The sequence below is a fragment of the Rhea pennata genome, chromosome 2 (assembly GCF_028389875.1).
Source record: "Rhea pennata isolate bPtePen1 chromosome 2, bPtePen1.pri, whole genome shotgun sequence".
In the NCBI taxonomy this organism is placed as follows: Eukaryota; Metazoa; Chordata; class Aves; order Rheiformes; family Rheidae; genus Rhea; species Rhea pennata.
This window is the reverse complement of record NC_084664.1, coordinates 103,276,627-103,299,417: the sequence shown is the minus strand read 5'-3', so window position 1 is coordinate 103,299,417 and position 22,791 is coordinate 103,276,627.

The following is a 22,791-nucleotide window of genomic DNA, read 5'->3' as shown; positions in this document are numbered from 1 at the left end:
GGGAAGAATCTTAACCTCCAGAAACTCCCTGGTTGTCCCTTCAGCTCAGCCACTGTGGTTTTGGACCTGCCCAGCATCATACATGGAGCAACATTCGGCGCTCAGGCAAAAAGGTATGCTGCTTATACTGAAATTAAGATCCATTAACCCATTCATTTTAAAAACAGCTCATCTCTATATTCGTCTAATAAATATCTTGTAGAATTGCATACAGTCAACAAGAAGTCCACAAACTGCAGGATATTTTTCTGTATCTCAAAAAAAAAAAATGCAATACATATTAGACTCAAAATAAGTTTAGTTCAGTACCTTGATGTGCTCTCCCCCTAGATTCCTCCCATGAACGTCCCTCCATCTTTGCACATTTTCTTTCCTTTGCCAAACGTACCCAGAGCAGTTCACAACAGATGCTCTTCAGCTAATTAATAACAAAAATTCAATGACCTATCACTCATAAAAATGTTAATTAAAATTAGGAATAACACAGAGTGTATGCATCTGTATGTATTTGATCAGTTGCACTGGAAGGAGCTAATTAACACCAGCTATTAAATTACATTAAGTGAAGTCCCCCATATGTTTAGCTTGACTTTTTTGACCAACCATATACACACAGGAAGCCAGAAGTTCAGTGGTCAGCTTGATAGCAGTTGTTAAAGGAGTAGCTGTCAAAATCCACTTTCCCTGCCATTCCATAAAAGTCAGTGAATCTTCTTCACAAGAAGAAATTGTTCAAAAGGGGGACTGAGAGTGAGGACACAGCATAGCCTGGAAGTTCAAAATTTAACTTGCAAGTTGGTACAACAGTTTCACATGCCTTCAGATAACTCTTCTACGTCCTCTTCGTGTTACCTGACCCAGCAACATCAGACAGACTGAAAGCTTCTCCAAATGCTTTTTCCATATTTAATAAGGGAAGATTTTTGTAATAAACTATTACTGATGCAATAAAAACCTGAAGCTGCATATGGAGTAAGAAGGTGAATGGAAAACAGTAATCACATTTATCCAAAAATATGTCAATGAGCTGTATCAACAGGTGGCTGCCCATTGCTTGCAGATATTACCAGGACTTCCCTCTATCAGGGAATGGCCTGTCCTGACTGCTTAGGTTGCTGTAAATGGTAAGATAGCCATTTACAAAAAGCAAGTATTCTGTAAGATGGTCTTTTATAGCTGAAACATTTGGTATGTTTTTATTGAGTATTTTGAGGATTATTAAGATTGTTATGCTCCTATTTAAGGCAGGAAAAAAAAAGTGAGGCATCACTGAGTCTATAAGTCAGGTAAAAGAATAGATGCAGCTGAAGAAAAGCCAACATCATCATCTGGTCAAACTATTTTTCACATTCCTTGATCTAATTCACTGTCCAACCTCATGAACATCAGCAGTAGGAGGAAGATTGCAACAGAAACAGCAGAACTACCTTTTTGGACTCTGTCCAAACTTAGATTTGCTTAAGCAATCAGGAGACTTCAGTCTTACAATATGTATTTCTCCATGTGAATTAGTTTAAAACTCTTTCGTGTATATTTACTGAGATTACAGTAAAACATGCATTGAAAACATGTTAAGAGATTGTGTGACCAAACCTACTTGTATTAGTTCAGATAACCAAAATACAATTTGACCTATGATGAGTCTAATTTACATGCTTTATAATCAGATATAGATTTATAAAGAGAAACAGTGGTAAAGAATATAAAAGAAATGCAATTGAAAGATTTTAAGATGATGAGATATCTATCTGAGTAAATTTTTCTACACGTAATTCACACTTCTTTCACTCAGAACACTTCAAGCCAAAGTTAGGAAAAAGGTTGACACACCATAGATCATAGTCTTTCAACAGATTCATTAACTGAATCTGGAAGAGCTAATTAGCCTTTTCATCTCTTCAATCTTTGATTCCACAAAGACAGTAAAAAGGGCATTGTTCACATTAAACCAAATTAATCAAACTTTGACAAGAAAAATATTATTAAATTCTTTTTCTTTTCCTGCTTGAGAAAAATTTCCCAGAAAAGTTAAAAACTAAAAAAAGTTAAAAAATAAACACACACATAGCACGCACACACTCAAATAGGGAAACATCTTCTTAGATTTAGTAGAAAAATATTTTCAAATTAAAGATCACAAACAACTGTCAAAATAGTATAAGATAATTCACTAATGTAAGACCTAGAAAGAAAGCTCTGCTGAGAATTATCCAAAAGAGAAGTTCACTTGAATTTCTTTTACAAAGTGTAAGTTAATATAAAGTTTTTAATATCAGTCTAACTTTGGCAGAAGTCAAATACTTTCCAATATTTGACACATTTATGTCAAAAGAAAGTAAATTATTTTTGCTATTGGTTGGGCTGTTCTTGTCAAATTCCAACTAACTTTTCATTTTTCTTCATTCTTGGGACATCATTTCTACAGTTGTCAGACCAATATATAGCTGGATGGAAAGAATGAGGTTACTGGAGTACAAAACACACTTTTAGAAAAGTAGACACATATATGAAATAAAATTTCAACGTTCAGATGTTCACAAGATGTTAAATAACTCTGAAGAGATCCTGAAAGGCAAAAAGTAGTTGTCCGCAAGAAAAGTGCTTAGGCATTTTGATTAAAGTCCCTGCTAAAGTAAATCAATGATTAAAAGAATAACATAAACTAAGGATGAATCAAAACCAAAGGGCATTTTCCTGACTTGTCAAGAATAGATTTTTTATTACCTAATAAATCTTCCTGTCTCCTGAAACGATCAAGGCATTGTTGACCAAGAGACCTATGTGTAGAAAGAAATGGAGCCATTTGTTCTTTCTTTTACTCACTTCTTCAAATAGACCTACCAGTGCCGCCACTAAATGTTAACATTTGCCACCAGATAAGGCTCCATTAGCACAGCTATAGCCAGTTCTGTGAATGGAGACAGGGCAAGATCTAACATCTGACAGGTACAACTGGAATCTGCTGTAGGTAAATTACTACTAGACACATGCATTAAGTGAGTTATTGTTGAATATGCACTACTACTAAGAATACAGAACTAAAAGCATGCCATATGCTAATTCAGTTCTTTGATAGCACAAAAGACAGTATAATGGAAACTATTTTCAGCTTGTGCTAGTCCCCCACTTTGGGAGCTTCCACAGGCTCTTATAGAGAACATGTCTAGAATATGTTAGCCAGTTAAAAAGAAGACTTTGCTTTTTCATTATTATTCACTGGATTCCTTTTACAAATTGTGGAAAAATAACCAGAAGTAATTTTCATTAGAAATATACTAATTCCATTAACCATAACATTTGTGACTGACTGATGTAAGCAGATAGCTCTTTCGATGTCTTGAAAATTCCCATATCCGTTGACAGTCTTCCTTTGAAATGCATCTAGCATATGCTGTTTCTTCTCTTGTGCAGCTTAGAAAAAGATCTGAAGCTTTATGATTTAAAAAAAGACTGATAAGAATCCAAAGACAATCCTGTGAAGGACAATTATCAGAAATAATATTGTTACATGCTACACGCATTTTAAATAATTTGACTCATGTTTATGCTAAATGCTTTAATTTCCTATTTACTTTGGTCACAGTAGTAAGTGATACACTCCCATCTTGGAACTGCAACCCCACTCTGAAAATGTGATACTAAAAGGAAAGCAGAAAGCTACTCTATTCAGCAACTCAGAGCTGTGAAGTAGCCAATTTACAGAGACTGTAATATCACATAGGAGGACACTTTCCTTGGCTTACTGCAGGAAGTAGCAAAGGTGGAATCCTGTATTTTGGACACACAGCAATATTCTCTTGAAAGAATACTTTAAAAGGAAGCAAAATGGAACTTCAAAAGAAATCATTAGATGTTCAGAAGAATGGACTACATTGCTGTCACCAGTGCATTTTTTGTGCAACTTTTTTCCCTTAACAAGGGAGAAAACAGGAATCCAAGCATATGATTTGCTCCTTTGTGACTGGGGCTTGAAGATGGAGCTAAAATAATACTAATGTAATTTTGCTAGCAACCAGCAGCTATCATCCACAGAATACAAGTTAGACTTTATGACCAACCTACCGTTGTCATCTACAAATAAGTAGTTCTGTATTTATCTGACTAAACTGTATGGCTAGAACCACATCCAAAACCATATACTTACCACACTGAAAAAATCAGTTAGCTGCACACATGTGTACCTAACTCCAAAGGTTGCTCATCTGCGACCCTAGTACCATTAAAGCACTGCTGCCATAATAACTAATAAACTAGTTTATTCGCTTCAGGCTGCCTATAGCCCACTCGTGAATTAAAGAAGCTTGGCTGTGGCTACTCTAAACTGTGCAAAAGTAGGAGAAAATTATTTAAAGTCTAGTACACAATATGAGGATAATAAATGCTCCAAAAAATTTGAAAATTAGTTTACGTAGATCACACAACAAGCTTTTTTGAAAGTAAATAAGCAACTGTTTCTCCCCTCCATTAGTTATGAGCAACAAACAAGTTCAGGAGAATGAGGAATGAGCCTCCATGTTTCTGCCAACCTAAAAACAAAAGTAGCTTCCCTAAGGCCCCCTATATTCCCTTGATGTTGTGCATAAGAACCTTGCTTTGAAAAAAACTCTAAAAAGTTCTTCCTTCCTCATTTCATGAAGAGCCATGAATGCAAGAAAGATGAAAAATATGCTATGCTAAACACTGGGTCCAAATTTCCTTATTTTTAGCTTTTAATTGTAGAGAATTGGGACTTTTTCAGGACAAACATTTCTCAAGTTTCAAGGAGGAAATTCATGTTTAAAACTGGATTACAAACTATGACTAGAAGTCAAGGACATAAAGATGAATCTAGTTAAGCTTAAGACAAAATCTAGCAGCACTATGATTAATTAGATCTAATTAAAGGATGCCACATGAGTAAGTTTTTACAATTCAGCAACAGATAATACGGATAACATTAGTATGGAATTAGCATGAATGACTAGAAGACAAGTTCTACCAGCCACAAAGTACAATATCTAATTTTGGAAATAAAAATGTGCACAGTTGTCTTCTAGTCTCCTCTACAAGCAAGATCCCTCAAGCAACTCTCATATTAACGCTTCAGGAAAAATTCAATGCACTGCAGGCAACCTGACCCACCTCATCTCAGGGAAGAGAGAGTTCAGAAGAAAACTGGCCCACAAAAGACGAGAAAAGAAATGTTTTAACACTCCAAGAGGAACTAAAAGAGTTATCTCTTTGCAACAAGACATTACAGAAGTTAAAATTTCACACAGGTTCAAACAGCTATTGGACAAATGCCATGAAGGGCTATGAAATACAAAGACATCAACTCACGCTCAAGGAGTCTGAGTCACAAGTTCTTGAGGGCTAAAATAAATATTCTCAGAAAATAACCTCACGTACTTGTCTTACAAAACTCTTTTCTAGAAATTCACTTCTGGTCACAGTCATTGCTAAAAAGACCTTTGAACTAACCCAGTACAACTACTCTTATTATTGATGCTTATTTGAGTACAATCACTCTTATTACAAATAACCACATTATTTCATAGCAAACTATTTCTGTTTCTGGCAAATAAAATAAAAGAAAGACATCTTCTGTAGAAAGTAAGGGAGAAAGCAATTGCATTTAAAAGTAAAAATATTTCAATCTAATCTTTTTAGATGTCAGGATATCATTTTGATTAAAGTCTTAATTCATCAGAATTTGGATCATATTTCAGGTCACTACTGAACTGTCTATAAGTTTATTCAATAAACTGACAAGCAGGACCCAGTGGGAGTCAACAGTTTGAAGATTGCCATGACTGGCAATCAGTCATGGGTGGCATTCTTCATGGGTTGATACTGTTTATCAACAATATTGTTGATACTGAACCAATATTTATCACCTTCATCAGTGACCTAGGTGATAAGGCGTAAACCATCTTTGTCAAGTCCATGGATGACACCGAATTGAGAGAATGGTCCATACACTGGAAGGGACCATACAAGGAGGGAACTTGATAAGCTGGAGGCACAAGCCAACAGACACCCCAAAGTTCAATGAAATACTGCATTTGGGAGGCAATAACCCCAAACAACAGTACAGCTTGGGTGCTGACCCATTAGTTCTGTCCCATCAATGTTTATCTTTGCATTCCCTGTTCAATGCAATCACAGAATCATAGAATCAGCAAGGTTGGAAGGGACCTCTGGAGATCATCTAGTCCAACCTCCCCGCTCAGCAGGGTCACCTACAGTATGGTAGACAGAGTTGCACCCAGGCGGGCCTTGAAGATCTCCAGAGAAGGAGACTCCACAGCCTCTCTGGGCAACCCGGTCCAGTGCTCCGTCACTCTCACAGGGGAGAAATTCCCCCTCACGGTCAGGCGGAACTTCCTGTGCTTCAATTTCTGCCCATTGCCTCTTGTCCTGTCACATGGGACAACTCAAAAGAGTTTGGCCCTGTCCCCTTGACACCCTCCCTTCAGGTACTTGTACACATTGATAAGATCCCCCCTCAGTCTTCTCTTTCCCAGGCTAAACAGGCCCAGTTCTCGCAGCCGTTCCTCACAGGGCAGATGCTCCAGCCCTCTGATCATCTTTGTAGCCCTAAGCCTTTATCTTCAAATTTAATTTACTTCATACCATGTTCTAAATTATTAGCAGATATTTTAATTAGAAATAATCCCTCCCATGAACAAAGCCATGTAGCTTTTTAAATATACTGGCAACATTATTTTAAGTGGCATCTTAGTACCTGGCCAGATTCTGCAGCTCAGGACTAAGGGCATCATGTAAATGGTTGGATTCAAGCCCATTTCCCAGAGCTTTGCATTTAACTAATTAATGTTGTATTAAACAGAAAGAGCCTAATCTGGGATCTTCTTTGAGGGCCTGAATGACCATGTGACCATGAGATGGTGGAATTCAGGATCCTGCAAGGAGGAAGCAGGGCAGTAAATAGGATCACAACACTGGATTTCAGGAGAGCAAACTCTGGCCTCTTCTGGGACCTACTTGGAGAAATCCCACAGCTTAGGGCCATGGGAAGGAAGGGGGGGGGGGTCCAAGAGAGATGGTTGATATTCAAGCATCGCTTCCTTCAAGCTCAAGAGTAGTGCCTCTCTATGCATAACAAGTCAAGCAAAGAGGGCAGGAGACCTGCATGGACGAGAAAGGAGCTCCTGGCAAAACTCAAACAGAACAAGGCACAGAATGTGGAAAAAGGGACAGACCACTCAGGAGGAACACAGGAACGTTGTCAGAGTATGCACAGGTATGTGACAAGGAAGACCAAGGCCCATTTGGATTTGAATCTGGCAAGGGACGTCAAGGACAACAAGAAGGGCCTCTTCAAATACACCAGCAGCAAAAGGAAATCTAGGGAAAATGGGGGCCCACTGCTGATTGGGGTGGGTGGCCTCATGACAAAGGCAAAGGCTACAGAGAAGGCAGAGTTACTGAATGCCTTCTCTGCTTCAGTCTACTGCCGAGGGCAGCCCTCAGGAATCCCAGAGCCTGGAGACCAGATGGAAAGTCCGGAGAAAGGAAGACTTTCCCTTGGTTGAGGAGAATCAGGCTAGAGATCATTTAAACAGACTGGATATCCACAAGTCCACAGGCCCTGATAGGATGCACCCACAAGCTCTGAGGGAGCTGGCAGACATCATTGCTAGGCCACTCTCCATCATCTTTGAAAGGTCATGGAGAACAGCAGAGGTGCCTGAGGACTAGAGGAAAGCCAATGTCACTCCATCCTCCAAAACGGGCAAGGAGGAGGACCAGGAAACTACAGGCCAGCTGGCCTCACCTTTATCCCTGGAAAGGTGATGGAACAGCTCATCCTGGAGGCCATCTCCATGCATGTGAAGGATAAGAATGTGATCAGGAGTAGTCAGCATGGATTCACCAAGTGGAAATCATGCTTAGTCAACCTGATAGCTTTCTAGGATGGAGTGACTGGCTGAGTAGATGAGGGGAGAGCAGTGGATGTTGTCGGCCTTGACTTCAGCAAGGCTTTTGACACTGTCTCCCAGAACATCCTCATAAGTAAGCTCAGGAAATGCAAGACAGATGAACAGTGAGATGAATTGAGACCTAGCTGAATGGCAGAGCTCAGGGTCTTGTGCTCAGTGGTGCAAAATCTCACTGGAGACCTGTAGCTAGTAGTGTCCACCAGGAGAAAATAGTGGGTCCAGTCTTGTTCAACTTATTCATCAATGGCCTGAAGGGACAGCGTGCCTCCTCAATAAGTTTGCTGATGATACTGAACTGGGAGGAGGGGCTGATACACCAGAGGGCTGTACTGCCATTCAGAGGGACCCAGACAGGCTGGAGAGTTGGGCAGAGAGAACCTCATGATGTTCGAGAAAAGCAAGTGCAGGGTCCTGCACCTAGGGACGAATAACCCCATGCACTACTACAGGTTGGAGGCTGACCTGCTGGAAAGCAGCTTTGCAGAGAAGGACCTGAGACTCCTGGTGGACTAAGCTGACCATAAGCCAGCAATACGAGCTTGTAGCCAAGGCGGCCAATGGTATCCTGGGGTGCATTAGGAAAAGTCTTGCCAGCAGACTGAAGGAGGTGATCCTCCTCCTCTACTCAGCTCTGGTAAGGTCACATCTGGAGTACTACATCCAGTTCTGGGCTCCCCAGTACAAGAGAGACCTGGAGCTACTGGAGAGAGTCCAGCAAAGGGCTATTAGGTAACTAAAGCACTGGACTATCTCTCTTATGAGGAAAGGCTGAAAGAGCTGGGCCTGTTTAACTTGGAGTAGACTCAGAGGGGATCTTATCAATGTACATAAGTATTTGAAAGGAGGGTCAGACTCTTCCAGTGGCGCCCAGTGATAGGATGAGAGGCAATCGGCACAAACTGAGACACAGGCAGTTCTGATTGAACATGAGGGAAAACCTCCTTACTGTGAGAGTGACCGAGCATTGAACAGCTTGCCCAGAGAGGCTGGGGGGTCTCCATCCTTACAGGTGTTCAAAAGCTGTCTAGAAACAATCTTTGGAAACATGATCTAGGTGACTGTGTTTGGGGTGGGGGGGTAGACTAGATGATCTCCAGAGGTCCCTTCCAACCTCAACCATTCTGTGATTCTGTGTAAATGTCCCCACAGTGGATTTCTACTCTTGTGTTTGCCTGAAAGACATAGCTTGTTTTAGAGTTTCTCACAGATATTTTATATCAAGATCCCTTAATTTTGAATCAGAACAGTTTCCTAAAGCCTCCTCCCCTGCTGGCCAGAAGCCCCCAGTCCTCTCCCCCTACTCACACTCCACATAACTATTCTATTTGTTAGCCTTTAAATCACTTGAACCGCAACCAGGCTGAGTCTATTTCCCCTGAAACGGCTACCGCTTCTGTGACAAACATCAAACCATCTTAAACAGGCATAAAAGAAAGAAATGTACAAGTTCTGACCTGTATCATCTCATCTGGACCATCAAGTTACTACACATCAGTTGCCCCAGATTAAATACAACATGATATACTACAAAATGACCAAAGAACTACATAGCAAACTGCAACACAATATGACATAATGCTGAGAATCATTCTTTACAAAAATAATGTTTGAGGTGATATAAATGGTCTTCTATCTGTAAAGGTTTCAAGTTTGTGACCTATTGCTGTTTTCAGTGTGATAAATAGCTTGCTATGCATAGGATGGAGATATAATTCCATTTCCCACGGCAAAATGCAGGCTTTCTTATCCTTCTACCATATATCTGGCCTCCACACATTGCTGTTTTCAACATCCACTAAATCCTAAGAGGTTTGAGCTGAGAGCAAGCTTGGTAAACAAACAGACACAATTCTTTCCCAAATGGACAATCAAGGAAATTACTGCAAAGCATCTTCAGTTCCAGTGACTTGCTGTACGCTAACAATCTTTTAATTCTCTCTCACAGCTCCTTGCTTCCAACACCATATTAAAATCTTTCATTTGGATCAATTAGAGAAATTCAACAGTGTAGATCTATTAAAAGGGAACACAGCAGAAGGACTTCTACCTAAAGGAAAAAACAAGAATCTGTTTGGCATTTTTTTTAACAAAGAAAATGAACTAGGTTCACAGCAAAACTGTTAAAAAATGCAGGGTAAAAAAAAGTGTAATTATTCATAAAGTTCTTCACTACAAAAATAACTGTTAGCTTTCTGTTTAAAGCAAGTCCCAGAACCAAAACAAACAGGAGATAAGCAAATTATATCCTTCTAAATGTTTTCAGAAGCTGCAAAGTTGAAATGATTTAATTAGTCTGATGGAGTATTAAAGCAGAGGAAGAAGGTGTTAAATTCCTTTTACCATTACCAGAAAAAACCCTCTGCATTATAATAGCTCTTTCTTTATAAGGAGGGACTGATCTCTAGTTACAAATCACAGGCTTCCATAACAGGACTCAAGCACAAAAGAATGCCTAAAATGAAGCTTAATTTACCTGTACAAATCCAAGAGACTTGTGCTCTCTCTCACCCTGGATGTCTAAGAGATTCTACTGCTTTCTTTCCAAAGAGTCACCTATAGACCTGCTAGCATCTTTGCCTGGAAGCACTGCTACCTTGCCAGAGGGGCATATCCGGCACCTCAGCTAACTGCCATGGTGAACTCTCAAACTGTGTGACAGTACTGAGAAATGCCCTGCCTATCTGCAAACAACCTGAGAGTGCTCAACATACATGAACAGCTCTGTGCTCAGCAGTATCAGCCACATTCATTTGCAAGGGCAGGAGGAGTCCCTTTTGCGCAACGCCTAGAAATCTATGGAGCTGCTCAGAGTGCAAGTTATGTGCCTAACCCTCTTCACAAGCTGAGTCAACGTCACACATTTTATTCGCAAGATAAGGCCATAACAATCAGGCTTTATTCCAGAACGTTTGCTTCCTCATAGATTTGCACAGATCTCATAGTTTTCACAATATTGAAAATCCTTTCTTTCTTTTTTTTTTTTTTTTTTTTTTTTTAATTAAAGGATTTTGAAAGATAACTAATCTGGATGAAAACTAACAAAATTACTCATCTCTAAGCTAGGTTTTTTTTTTAACTCATTTGCTAGGGTGGCCTTGCTGAGTACATGGCAACTGAAGACTCTCATGTTTCATAAAACATTCTTAAATCAATCATATCCAATATGTTTCATTTAATCCTGGTAGACTATATATAACCAATATCATACAGAGCAGTATAAAATGGATTTTCAATCAACAGTGAACTGAATTATTCCTGAATTCAGTGTAAGAAAAAAAAATCTACTCTTAGCTTTCATTCTCATATCTCCATAAGTCACAGCCTTTTTGCATATTCATCTTTTTTCTACATCTCTACAACTTTGTTTTTCTAAAGTTAATCTTGAGTAGTACTACTTGAGTAGTACTACTGTCATCAAACAAGATTCTTTGCGCTAGCTTGCTCGTGCAAACTATTGCATGAAAACTCAAGGGTATTATTCCTAATATAGAGCATAAATTAAAACAAAGTTGGCAGGAGGGAACCTGTTACACTGGGGTAAAGAACCAGTCGTTCATTTTTGGAAAAAAAGATAAAGCTCTGTGGATTTTGCTGACACTCTCAGGAAGTACAGCATTGCTAGGCTCAGACATAACTGGGTTTGAATATTTCCCCCACCCCCCCAAAAAAATCCTTTGTTATATTGCAGTTGGAGCTTACTCAGTATATAATCTATGAAAAGTATCCTTCACTGTAGCATTCATGCTATCTTTAGATCACTACATTTTTGCCCCGGCAAGATAAATGCATCTTACTAGGTCACCCTAAGAAATAAGACAGATAATGGGAAGAAGTAAACTGCTGCTAGTAAGAAAATCCCATGTGGAATGGGAGTAGAAACTCTGAGAAAACAGATCTCACACTAAGTGCTCCATTTTTCTTTCAGTCTCTTCTTGTTCTGCAGAAACTCAGACATCAAAGGTCACTTCCTCCTCTCCCATGCCAGAGAGAGGGCAAGGATGCAAACTGCAGTCCTTAACATCATTGCTGGCCCTTGCTTTGTCAGGTGCAGACATCACGGTTCAGCATACCTACTGCAACATGACATTCAGACAGTAAGAGTCAAGAGTTCTGGTTCCTTGAAAGCCATTTCCAGACTGTGAAATGAGAAGACTGCATTATAGAAACTTGAAAGTGCCTTAGTAAATAACTTTGTTCTGGACAAATGCCTCCTAACTGCTTGCACATGGCTACCACATTCTCAACTGCATTTTTCCTAATCCACAATTCCATTCTGGCTTATTTGGGTTATTTGAAAATATATTCTCACATAGGTGAGACAGGCAAGCCATAAAAACAAGTGAGCAAGTTCATAACAGCCTCCAAGGATAAGCCAACTAGGTAAGTTAATTTGAGAAGATAAAATAAGAGGAAAAAATAACCATGCATACATGAATAGTTTTATGCTGGTTTAACTACCCTGTTACGGGATCAGAAAAGACTGCATTAGTACAACAGCTGTGGTAGGACAACAGTGAGGTGGGACTACCACCTTTAGAAGTCACAGGTGTGTTATTGGCTTGGCCATGTCACAAAGCCATCCTCAAGCTGTGCCTACTCTCAGCAGGGTAAAGAAGCTTGGAAGGAAGCACACATACTATTTTCCCACACAAATTAAAGTGCAGAGATGATGGGGGCTGGCGTCCCATAAGCCTTGCCCTGATCAAGCTGGGGCCAAACCTTGGACCTTGAATATCCTTTTGAGGTTCATGAGCTTAAAAGAAGAGTAAACTCACTCTTTGGTAGTATCCTCTATGCTTCTACCAACCAGCCTGAAGAATTTGCAATAGCTTAATTTCACAAAAAGCATATACTTCAAGATGCAATAAACGATACAGACTTTTCTGTCTGTAGCCAGCAGCTACCTTTGGAAGGTAATTTTCAGATTAATATAATAAACTGAACCTATAAAAAAATCAAGGTACAGACTGGGCAAGTGGCTTGCTCAGGTTCCCTCAGCACATCTCTCAGTGGCTTAGATGAGCCAGAGGTGCACATTTACCAAGTCCCAGTCCAGAGCTTTATCAAGAAAGTATGCTTGAACCTCTCAAGAGTTTGAAGATTAAGACGGACATAACAGATGTGCTCTTAGGTCTAAACAACAATGGCATTGTACTTGGTGATGGTTGCAGGCTTTAGTGTTCTCCATTTTTTTCTCCGCCATTATTTGTTTTCTTTTTATTTGATTTCTTTTGTCCAGATCATCAGCAGATTCTGTGTGCAGAGCCCTCACTAGAAGGACTTTTTCTGCTGCTCCTGAAGATATTCTGGTCATCAAGAAGGAATTATCCCTCCCTCTCATGATGCAATGTGTTAACATGAGGTAAAATATACAATTATCAGTGTATATACAATTTTGCTTCCCAAGTATCTCTTTATGTTGTATTGCCGTTGTAACAATATTTACACACATACACGCACATACACAGAGAGAGGGCGATTAGTCTTCAAGAGCTTACAGGGTTGGTTTCACAAATGCTGGTAGTTATAACCACAACAATTGTAATTCTCCAAGGAACTAAACAAAACTGGTACATTATTTTTCTTCTTATAAACCAGTACTTTGTGCTCCCCAACCCTGAATGCTATCATATAAGTAAATCTTGTTGAAAAAAAACGTGATCATCTTATTTTGCCTTTAGTGAAAGAAAACAGAAAATACATGGTACTTTTCTGCATTACAGTAGATGCATAGGTGGTATTTTACTGCTATTAGTCAAAGTGTTATATCTTCTACCTATCTTTTTGTTTCTACAATCAAAGCTAATGCAGTCTTCCTTAGCTTTTCAAGTCATTTTAATTTCAAAAACTAAAAGAATAACTATCTCTTCAAGTGATTTTTTTCCAGTACCTTCCATTTAACAATTCCTGGCATCCCCTCGCTGCCTAAAATATTTAAGCAAATGTTGAACATTATCTTGCCCCGTCTAAGAAAAACACAACAAACATTTAAAAAATAATTCTTAATAGTAAATAGCAGTTACAGTTCCTCACCTCTTCCATTTTTGTTTACCACAAAACATTAACTACATAAATGCTAACCTGCCTAAAACTCTCTTCCTCTGCAATAGAAATTACCTACAGAAGATGACAGGCAAACAGGAACTTATTACATACTACAGATTTTTTTTTTAAACAGTTTATCGAAATAGTTTTAATCACATCATCTGTTATAGCTCTTCTCTGAAATGTCACTCAGTGACTGCTATGACTTCTGAACAGAGAATTAATAGCCTGTATGCAAGATAGCTTTCTTGCTTGATGAGGCCATGCTTCTCACCTGTTGCGGAGGGAACCACTGTAAACTGACTTCCCAACTTAATTGGATGAGCTTCCAAAATATCACTCACTGCATCCTTTTCAGCCTTCCTGTTTCATCAAATATTTGAAGTTGAGTAGATTCACTTTAAAGAGGAAACCTCTCAGAGATCTACAGGTTAAGAAAACAAGTGACTAAGTAGGCCTAGTACGAGGAATCGGTGACAAATGAAGTCATTGCTGCTGAGAGGCTGGATTAACTGCATTATTTTTCCCTGTATTTACCAAATATAGAGATTGATATATCCCACAGTGTATATTGCTAGGGAGCATGCAAAATGTCAAGGCTTTACCACTTCACCAGAGCAGATAATTAAGTAATTAGAACAATTTAATGTTGACAGAGCACCAGCGACCCCCAGGTGAATTACATCCCTGAATTATGAAAGCATTAGCAAGGGAAGAGGGAAGCCTTTGGCACGCATGTAGACAGATTAAAGACAACTGCAAGATTGGTTGGACAGTTTATGCACATATTTCTCCAGATATGCTCAGCAGTCCACAACTTTTATTGTCAAACTGCTTATTTAGATGCCTCGCGGGAAACTCATCTAGGTACATTTCCTCTCTGGAAAGACAGTGAATTAGGAAGCAGGGATGATGTAGTAATCCACACACTCACCCTTTTATACTATTTCAGCTCCTTCACGCAGTGTAAGAGTGCCCTAAAAAATGCATTCATGTGAGTAAAATATTTCCCACAGCTCAGGCACCAGGGAAAGCTCATGGTAAAGGGATCCTTTTGGAAGGAACACACACAGGACACCAACAGCCAAATTAAGTCAGAGGATTTTAATCTCAATCTCCATCCAGGCCTGTCTGCATTCCTCAGACTGCATTTCACACAAAAATGCCCCAGACAGCTTGATATAAATAAGGTATATTGGCACTGCAGCACAGAGTTCAGGTGAGGCTTCCTCTCTAATTATTAGAATACGCTTACTTCACTTAGCTTTTCCATGAGACTGGGCAGATTTACAACACATTGGACTGTGTTATTATGAACGAACCAACCCTGGGGAACACACACACATTAGTTGGATCAACAGCAGAGACTGCAACACAGACCCAGCCTCAGAGACACAGCAGAAGCTGCCTGCCCAGCTATTTGCCTGTAACTGTCATCTTTCCAGACTATGATTAGCAGATTTGTTGCAAGACAGTGTGTGAACTTGTTATAGGCTGCAATCTTTCTAAGTAGAAAGTTTTTTAAAAATGAAGAAAGAGCTGAGAAAATGTTGTAAGAGATATCTATAAATATCCACCAAAAAATCAGTACAGAAAATTACATACAGGACATTTCACATCCATTTCTCCAAAGCATATTTCACATTCTTGTTTTCTGAAATAGTTAATAACACTTAATGTGTTGCCCCTACAACATGGGATGAAAGACCTTACAGGAAAAAGAAAATCAAGCTATATTATTCATTTCTAAAATGAATTAAACCATCTTCATAACAAAAATGTAGTAAATACTCTTTTTTCAAATAATTAAAATATGAACTGTGCTATTGAAAATCATGTTATAACCTGACACACTATTACAAAAAAATCCATACTTTAAGGAATAGATTTACTCAGATCTGAATTTTCAGAATTTTATAGCTTCAAGCTAGATCATTAAATACATCTATGATTTAACATAATTTTTTTCCTTTTAAAAATAGTCCTTTTGAAAATACTTAAATTATACAAAATGGGTAAAGGGTATCAAATAATACAGGGTAAGGAACAAACATTTCAGAATGGTTTCTATAGATGAATCATGTGGGTGGATAAATAGCTTTCAGAGTTCAGAGAAGAGAAGTTGATATCATGAATAGAAGTAGGTGGATAGTTCCAGTTTGAAACAGAACATCTCCCACTTAGTCAAGGCTGCTGAAAATGAGTCACTCTGTGCTATATCATTTTATATGCCATGCCCATTCAGTAAGTTCTTCTTCCTACTTGTTGAAGCCAGGCACATGTTTGAAGGACGTGGCTCTTTTGATTATGTCCCAGTACCTTTTGCTTCCACCAAAAAAAAAAAAAAGTGTAAATTTGGAAACTACGAAGAATTGGGAAACTTAGGTCTATTAAAGGAGTCTAAAAGACAGACATACAAACAGAGTGGAAAATATGAAATTAAAATATGAAATGTAGTATTGGAGAAAACCATCTTTGGGGAAATCGGGGAAAAAAATATTCAAAAGGAAGAAAATCTTTAAAGCACCAATACTGAGAACATTTGCTTCTTTCTTGCTCATCTTCCAGGTCTTAATTAAGTTATATAGTTTCATTAATACTCTAGTCAAAGTTCTTCCAGAGTTTGCCACTGGAGAAGAGACTAGCATCTAATCATTGGAAATTAAAAATTTGATTAAAAGAATTAAAAAAAAAAAAAAAAACATAAGCAGAACTTAAGCAATCTATTTACTTGACAGCAGCACCTGAAAGGACAGTTTCTTCACTATAAAACATCACCTAATGAATTTACGCTATTACTTTGGTTTGTAAAGCAATATAGAATGAGGATTCTCCAAATACTCACACTACTATTTTACCAACAATAACATTTAATACTTCCATACAGACCATTAGTTTAAAAGAAAGTGGAAAATAGACAGCAAGTAAAAGCTAGTGATGCACAGCTCTGTAAAAAAGACCTTTCAGAACTCGCAATGACCACTACTGTAGTATAGCCCATTTACAACTGAACCAAATATACTTTGCCCCTCATTAAAACTCACATATTTAAACACATACTAAAATCCAGTTATGCTGAACAAGGAACTCAAGCATATAGTTAGTTCTGAGCATATGCACATTCTCTACTAAAGTCAGCAGAGCATCATCTTACTTCCTAGATAGTAAAGGATTTTACGTATAGTTAAGGGCTCTGTTAGGTCATTATCTTCACAACATGCATATCTGTTCAACAGCTTAGGAATATGAGAGTTCAGTTGCTTCTTTTTTAATGTACCTTGTTTTGCTAGCAAAGTTATTACCTTAAGTTTGATATATAAGATCATACTGGTGCTTTCTTATGGAATACTGCAACAACTACTATTCAGAAATGTTTCTTATTTATGAATCTTTTGCCAGCTTACAAGCTAAGCTGAGAGAACAGAATAAATGTACTTTTCAGCTGGGACTGAGAACCAAAAATATACCTAGTGGCTATAAAAAATGTCTAGTGATGGTGGGAAATAAAATGGAAACCTAGGGATTTAATTCACTCCATTTGGCAGACATATTACATAGCATGATGCATTGCATATGGGCTAGGTGAATAAACACAAATACTCTGAATTCTCTAGCCATTTAGTGAGCTATACAAAAATCTGAATTATAACTCACAGGTACCTCTTTGTACTACCTCTGACAAAGAGTAAGTATTTTCCATAACTGAATAAGAAGGGCAGAGGCAAGGGCAAAGGCAAGGTTCAGCTACAAATATGATTGCCAACACTTAAAGTTATAAAGAATACAACCTTGTTTACCAGTTCAAAATCTAAGCAGATACCATCTGTCTATGCAGTTCTGAGGAACCAGAAGTGGCTAAAAATTAACAGCAATACCTACAATATTTTAGCAGAGAGCAAGTCATCTATTTGTCACAGCAAGAAAGTCATACTATTACTTCTTGGAATAAAATTTAGTGATAGTACATTGATTCCTGAAAATGCAAGTAAACTTCCCTGCAATGTTACTGTACGTTTGGCTTGCAGTTTTTTCAGACTACCATGCACATCTTTTCAGCCTTCTGGAATGTGTACACCGTTAGATACGTAGTAAAAAGTAGATATCAATTCCTTCAGTCTCAGAATGATGACACTGATCGTTTAAAGCATGACCGGGCTTTTTAAAAAGATTGTATGTGTATTCAGTCTGGTTTGAATATTAAGTCTACTCTCCAGATGAAAGAGAACTTTCTATCATGTGCATAGAGGGCAGGTTCTAACTTCTGGAACTAAATCTGAAAAAAACTAAGAACTATTGCAAACCTCACTATCTTTAAAGTTCAAAGAGTCGTCTTTGATTTATCTTCCCTGACAGGTACAGCAGAGTGTTTGCTTTCTAAAGGACTTGCACCAAAATGAAATCCACTACAAATAAAATTCTTTCCATGAATATGAGAAGAAAAGAAAATAAACAACACAACAGATGAGAATTGGATTAGTAATAAGCTACTGGAAGATTTTTGGTTACTCCAGAGGCAAAGAACGTATAATGGTATATGTTGGGTGGAAGGCAGGAGGGGGACAACCCAATCTGTGCATGTATTTTCTGTATACAAATATATACACACACATGCAAAATAAAGATGACTCAAATGTCCTCTCTAGTCATGAGGTATCCTTTTAGTCAGTGGTGTCTCTAGTGCATTTTAGCCAGTGATGATCTCAACAAAGTTCTGTAGAAACAAATATATGTGTAGGCATAGTGTGTGTGGACTATTTTAAGGTCAATAGACTGAAGGTAAGAAATTTGTACAAATTGCCACTGGAGAGGTCTTGCTCATCTTACTCTTTGGAGGAAATCTGAATCATTTCTAGTGCTTACATAAACGAAGGGAGGGGGAAGCTTGTTTTTATTTAGACAAAAGCCTGAAAAAAAAATCTATAAAAATCTAAATAAAAAAAGATTATGACAGATCAGCATACAATGAAAAAGGCATAGTTTCTCAGCTTTCCCCTTAATGGAGGCAACAATTTACAGCATTACACTTTCCTCTTTCGAATCAGGCATATTATTAGCACTAGCTACAAAATACAGACATAAAGACAATTTATAAATACGTACCCCAGACAATATTAGACAATATTGAGGAGAATAGTTATTCTACAAGAAACATGCAGAAATGGATGTATCAAGTTCAAATTTTGTTACACTAAGGAAAGACTAAAAATCCAAAAAAAGAAAAAAAAAAGAAATAAAAACACAAAAGCAGAACTAAAAGGCTTGCAAAGAGGTTTTTTTTTCCCCTTCATTTCTCTGCTCTCTACAGCTGAGTCTCTATAACAGGAAAATCAAGGGCAGCTCTTACCTTGGGATAGCAGGGGTCTATCCCCACCTCAACTTAATAATCTCTGGTAAAACTTTTGAGTCGTTCTCTCTCACATCAAGTGTGGATGCTGTACATGCTAGCAAGGCTGGCACATGGGAACACCTGCCCAGCAGCCCTCAGTAGGGTGTTTCCTGGCTGTCCCCAAGTTCACAGATGAGCATGTGGCAACGCAGGCAGAGACCTTAGGAGAAAATAAAAAGGTCCTTTAGAAGGTAACAGACAGCTTTACTATTTCTCAGTGTGCATGAACTAAATATGCTTACCTTGTTCACATTATCTCAATGATGAATAACCTCTACTTTACTAGTACAAAATTTTCTGTTGAGATGTCCTCCAGCTAAAAAGCATTACAGATACCACTGATTAAAAGGATACTTTATGACTAGGGAGGACATACAGGCTGTAGAGTCTTCTTTCACAAAAGATATTTCTTTCCACCTTCCCTCATCAGTTCAGTTAAACTGCCCCCATGAGAAGGCAAGTCACTTCTTAGCCACGCTTGCTGGGGTGAAGCACAACAGAGGCAACTCTGCCAGTGCTCCTGAACACTGCATTGTTTTTGAGTACTCAGTCTAAAAAAGGATATAGTAGGAACATACAGGAATTGAGGGGAGTAACCAAGCTTATACAATTTAGATTAAACAGAGTTGCATGCACATGTCCTGGAAGTCTTGGTAGATTCCTTTCGCTTCCTGAATATCCAAGAAACAAAAGGTTGCCAAAAATGTTATTTACTATTTTCATAAAGCTAGAAAGTTTCCTCTTTCTCTTCTGGATGCAACTAGCACCAGCTTTTTTGAAGCAGTGTAAGCAGTTTTTATATACAGCTAGACCTTACAGCCATTCAAAAAATGACAGATATTATCTAAAACACTTTCACTTTCATTAAGTTTTGCTCATACAGGAAATAAATAACCACACTTCCACTGCACAGAGTTCTACTGGGCTGTCCAGGATCTTTTATAAAGAGATTTTCTGGTTGGCTGGCAGCTTCCTTAGAAACTGTCCTCTTTCACTGTGTTAAAATGAGATGCAATAAACCAAACACTCCGGATAACATCTACCTACCTCAGCAGGATAGGGACAACTACAAATACAGCCTGCATTATGATTGCAGGTTATTTTCTCTCGAAAGGACCCTCTCTCACTTGTAGTAAAGGATAAACACATTATACAGATAAGTAAGGATCACCTAAAAGAGGCTTCTATCTGTAGAGCTCGTGTTTCTTTTTAGAGTTGGAAAACAAAAATGAATGAGGAGAAACTGGAAAAAATAACTTACAATTCCTTTGATTTGGTCCCATTTGAAGAAGTAGATCCCATATGAGATATCACTTAAGCCAATTTCACCTTTTCTTAGTGACAAACTCACTTTTGGCATCTATCTTAAGTTATTCACATTTAAAACACACTGTTGATTTTTGAGAACTCACCATGAAGAGCTGCTATGTCTTGAAAGACAGAAGATGAGATTGTTCTACTTGACCACTTTTAGCAGTGCAATATTTCTTGTTAGTGCCATTTTAGCATGCAGTCTCAAAACAACAGCCAGCTGAACTAGTTTCTCCCAACCTGGTAGGAACAAATAAATTATGGCCTCCAAAGCAATATTGCTGTCACAGAAGTGTCAGCTTCACTATTTTGCTTTCAACATCTGCCGGAAAAAAAGATATGAATAAATGCAGAGTCTAGAAACACTTGAGCCTATCCTGTGTTTGTCTTGGAGGCCTGAAGCCATCAACCCCCTGCACATACACACCTCACCGTAAGCCAAGGTGACCCCAGTGCTGGGTCAGGCATCCATCCTTCAGCTCTGATGGAATTCAGAAGCTGAAAGGGCAGGATGAGTTTCTCCTGTATTGTGCAAATAGGTAATCAGCACTAAGACACTAAGCTACTAATGCAGTAATTACTGATGACTGATTTTATTTGTTTACAAGTGAGTAAACAGTCAAGTAGCTTCAAATGATATGACAAGGGTAAGCTGTAACCAGACTATGTAGCAGGGAGCCCAGGGGATTTAGGTTCTTCAACATCTGCTGATCAGTGTTTCTTATCTTGGCAGTATCTCAGTCCAAACACTGCTGAGTCTCTCCTTTTATTAGTAAGTACCTGTACAAATCAGGACAAATATCAACTTAGCTCTCCAAGTGGCTGCATACTTTTGTCATTGGGACTTTTGACTGAGGTAGCTGAAACCAGATCTCTCAGTTGGTAATTCGGCAAGACTCAGAATGCTGAAAATAAGTCTTCCTTAACTCTGATTCTTCATAGATCCCTCTGTGGTACATTCAACCTTAGGATGATGTTACATGAGACACAAGTGAACAAATTTATTGCTCACCCTCCCTCACTTCCCCCACTAAAGGCCTCCTCAAACCACTCCATGAGCCAGTACAACTCGAATGCAGCAGAAAGTTTACCCAGGGGAAATTAAAAAAAAAAAAAAAAAAAAAAAAAAAATTTTGCATTACAAGCTGAACTGACTCAAGAAAGGGCCTAACAAGATTTTTAAAAAAAACCAAAAACTATACAGCAGCTTAGCTTGTTGGGAAGCTGCAGTCTTAGTTTCCCTGTATCTCACTTCCTCTCTGTAAAAGAGGAATATTCATAACATTGTACTTCAGAGGAGTTTTTTGAAAATGTATTCAAATAAATGCCTCAGAAGCACTGAAAAAAAGCATGATGCACTACATTGGTTACTGCAGTAAAGTCCATGAGGAAATTAATAATTCCAGCTTCAATAGTTGTTCTTATAATTTGAAATAAATCAAATATAAGCTCAAATACTGAATGAAGAAGATAAAAGTGAAAAATTAAATAGCTGGTCATGAATGGTGAGCACCATTCATCCTGTATGATAAACAACGTATTGGTCCTATTAAAGAAAAGCTGAAAAAAAAAGAAAACAAAGATAAGACCATTTAATTAAAACTTATATTAAAGCCCAATGGTATTCAGTGTCTTTTTGAAGAATATATGGAAGGACAACAGTAGGTAAATTCTGCAAAAGCTGTCAAAGCTAGTTGCACAACTACTAATGCTGAGAACATTAGAATTGGTAATGCTCAAATTGGCCAGGCTGGATACTTTGTAAAATGCGCTAACCTGAAAAACAGTCCTTCTAGAACTCCCAAAATGCAAAGTCAGGTGCAGGCGAACAAATAGGTTACATTTACAGGTACAGTTACACAGATCTGCACTACAGGAGCAATACAAAGTAATGGTAGATGATGAGATCAGACTGAGTACAATGCTACATAAAACAATGGGAACAAGAGCCAGTTTGAGGCTGTAGTTAAGAGCTACACAGATCAAAGAGACGACATTGCACAGTATTAACGTACTACCAAACTAGTGTCCCTTCTGCATCTGAAATTCTGCAATAAAATGTAATTTCATGAGTCCTCTTCAACAGGAGATTTTCCAAAGGTC